Source organism: Pithys albifrons, chromosome 16 (genome assembly GCF_047495875.1).
Source record: "Pithys albifrons albifrons isolate INPA30051 chromosome 16, PitAlb_v1, whole genome shotgun sequence".
Lineage (NCBI taxonomy): Eukaryota > Metazoa > Chordata > Aves > Passeriformes > Thamnophilidae > Pithys > Pithys albifrons.
This window is the reverse complement of record NC_092473.1, coordinates 16,552,955-16,556,729: the sequence shown is the minus strand read 5'-3', so window position 1 is coordinate 16,556,729 and position 3,775 is coordinate 16,552,955.

Below are 3,775 nucleotides of genomic sequence, written 5' to 3'. Positions count from 1 at the left end.
TACCGTTTCCATAATGGCTGGTTTCATTGGAACAGATTGTTGGTGCACATGGTTTACAAAACATTTTCAATGCAAGCCCCGTTTTTTCTTATTTTAAATAGCAACAGCTGCTAAGCATGATAATTATTGTATTTCATCAAAATAAACTTACTGAGTTGTTTCTTGATGCCACTCATTGCAGTTTTCCAGCAGACCTGCAGGTTATTGAAGAAGCTGAAACTTTAATTCAGCAAAGTGGGAGTAGCACCTCATCCATCCTCTGCCATGGGCAGGGACACCCCCTGCTAGACAAGGTTGCTTCAAGCCCTGTTTAACCTGGTCTTGGACACTTCCATGGATGGGACAGCCACAGCTTCTCTGTGCAACTCGTGCCAGGGCCTGCCCACCCTCACAGGGTGGAATTAATTCCTAATATCCCATCTAAACCTAGTCTCTGACAGTTTGAAGCCATTCCCACTTATCTTGTCACTATATGCTCTTGTAAAATGTTCCTCTCCATCTTTCTTGTAGGGGTCCTTCAGGTACTGGAAGGCCAGGAGCAGCCAGTGAGAACCTGTGTAATTAATTCCTAATTGCACTTACCTGCATCACTGTTTCCCAGGGCACCCATCAGAGCTCACCCAGCTCCAGGGCAGCCCCAGAGCTGCAGCCACAGCCACACAGCACCTGTCCCCTCTCTCCAAACACCTCCAGCTCCTGCTGACCTTCTCCAACACCAGCTCAGGTGGTGAAGGAGGATTTTCTCCTCTAGTGACTATCTGGAGGTTAATGGCAGAGGAATGGGAGTTTATTAGCAAAGAGCAGGTGAAAGTCTTATTTGCTGAAGATTTTCTGGGGGACTATTGAGAGCTGGGTTTAGTGGTCATGGTCGGCCAGAGATTTACGGGTGTGCAGACACTCATTGCAGAGGATAACGATGCTGGGGAAGCTATTCCAGCCCCAAGTGAAAGGCTGCCCTTTACAGCACCTCAGCGTTTGGATTCAGATGACATATAGTAATGGCACCACAGAAGCCATTACTGTCCATCAAGTAAATAATAAACACCCAATATAAATGGCTTGGCCTTACCCAGCTCTCACGAATTACGGCAAACACTAAAAAAATCCCAGAAAATCAAAGCCAAAAAGGACAAAGGATGATGTCGAGGAAGGAACAGCCAAAGCTTTTTGTGAATAGGGACTGGGGAGCTTCCTTTGCAGCAAACCGTGGTGAGGGCTATGCATTAGTCCTGATGTGGACGTGGAATTAGGGAAAAAAGGGTGAAAAGCAGAGCTCAGTGCTGCAGCAGGACCCAGCTGCCACCTCCCCTTGGTGAGCTCCGTGCCAGTGCCAGCTCCCGCAGGCTGACGGTGCTTCACTGCCAGGCTTGTCATCACAGCACCAACACAGCAATTAAAACACTCCCCTGGGAGGCACATGGGAACAGCAGCCCATGCTGCCCAGCAAACCAGTGCTCCAGCCATGACTGGGAGCCATCTCCAGTTCCTCCAGCTATAGCTGAGTCCCTCTGTGTCTGCAGGGCAGCACCCAGCACCCGTGGGGCAGCACCCTGGGGCAGCACCCAGCACCCCTGGAGCAGCACCCAGCACCCCTGGGGAAGCACCCAGCACCCCTGGAGCAGCACCCAGCACTCCAGGGCAGCACCCCCCACCCCAGGGCAGCACCCAGCACCCCTGGAGCTGCACCCTGAGGCAGCACCCAGCACACAGCTGTGTTGTCCCTGTGATGCCAAGTCCTGTTTCAGCCCTGGTGAGCTGTGAGTGACCACGGTGACAGCCACTGCTGCACCTCACACTGCACGCAGCAGGCACCGATCTCCACAGACACGTTTGCCACGGTGCCATTTGGGATGGATGGTCCTTGTTCCTCCCATCTGTGGGATTGTTCCAAGGGCAAAGACTGAATCACCCAAAGTTTTCTGCTCTGGCCAGACGAGCCCATATGCTCACGTTCACTTTGCAGTGTTTACAGCACTCCCACGATGATCTAACGCTGCACAAAGCCATTGTAGGATAAATATAGAGCACTGCAGCACCATAAATCAGCCTGTTCAGGAGCAAGGGGAGGATCGGGCTTGCCAGTGGCATGTGGGTCTGCTGGTGCTCCAAGAAGGTACAATGACACCTGGTCCCTTTGCCACCACCTGGGCTGTCCTGCCCCCCACGGAGGTGGCTACAGGCCCTGCCATGGGGCTCCGTGCCCGGCTTGCCCTCGCCGGTGCGTCGGCGCAGGACGGCGTGGCTGGCGTTGGGAACGGCGCTGGAGCCACGCACAGACAGTGGGCTATCAGACTGTTTATCAAGGTCTGGTGGAAAGAAAACAAGGTAATGGGGCATTTGCTGATTCAATTCGTTGAATTTGAACAAATCTTTTTAATCTTCCTCCCTTGAGGACTGGAAAGGTCAGGAAATAGGCAGAATGTGCACTTTCAGGTATTGAAATTAAACTTGTTAAGAAATCCATATTGATTTGCACTTCTCTGAGAAATATTGAAGCCTCCAGATTTAGCCTGGGTATTGATTTTCTCTTCCAGGGGAAAGACATTGGCACAAAGGAAAGATATTACACGTGGCAGTAAACACCTTCAATCACTGCCCGCTCTGCTCTGTCTCCATAAACAAACAGCCCAGGCCAGCGGAGCCCAGCACTGCACCCCAGTCCTGTACCCACTGCCTGGGCAGGGGGAGTGCCCCACACTTGGCAGAGTTGAAGAGTCATTTGGGCAGTGCCCTTAAGGCCATGGTTTAGCTTTTGGTCAGCCCTGATCAAAACGAACTGGTTGGGCAGTGTGAGATGGTCATGGCAGGTCCCTCCCAGCTGAGCTATTCCGTTCCATCCCAGGCTGTGTTTTACACTTCCAGCCCTTTCGTGACTTTGTTTTTGACTGTTGCCCTAAGATGGGGGTGCTACTCTTCCTCCACTGTTTTTAACACGTACAATCAGCAACTAGGCAATTAAGAGCCCTAATTATCATCTGAATCAGCCTTCTCAGAACAACCCCCTTTGAAATAACAGCAAATAAAGGGGAGGGAGATGAAATTCTTCCCTGTGAGGGTGGGCAGGCCCTGACACAGGTTGCCCAGGGAAGCTGTGGCTGCCCCATCCCTGGAAGTGTCCAAGGCCAGGCTGGGCAGGCCTTGGAACAACCTGGGATAGTGGGAGGTGTCCCTGCCCATGACAAGATGGAACGAGATGAGCTTTAAGGTCCATTCCAACCCCTTCTGGGATTCTATGAAGAATGTGCCTGCAGCCCCATGCCAAGGGGCAAACAGCACTGCCTGGGGCTGCTTGAGGAGCTCCAGAGAGGAATTCACTCCACCAGAGCTCCTGTGCCAGGTTTCCTACAGGAATCTGACCATTATTCCCAAGAAGAATTAGGATGACCAGCCATGCTCTGAGTTTGGGTGGAAGACCCAGGGCAAGGCTGCCCAGAGGCACACACATCAGGCACCAGGTGTTTCCCTTCTGCAGAGAGCAGAGTAACGAGAGCCCCGCTGGCCCCAGATCACCCCCACCGACCCCATGGGAATCCATCAGTTCTGTCAGAACATTAAATAAGATTTCAATTAAGTGACACATCATCACAGACCAGCTGCTTCCAAACTGCCTCCATTTAGATGAGCTCTGCTCCAGCGGGAGAGTTCAAAGCCAAGCCTCCATCTGCTCACACACGCCCTGGTACTCCCAGGCTGACCTCCCTCCTCCCTGCCAGCCACAGCGTGCGTTTCTCCGGTGCCCACAGCAGGGTCAGTGTGACCTATTCAGCCAAGGAAC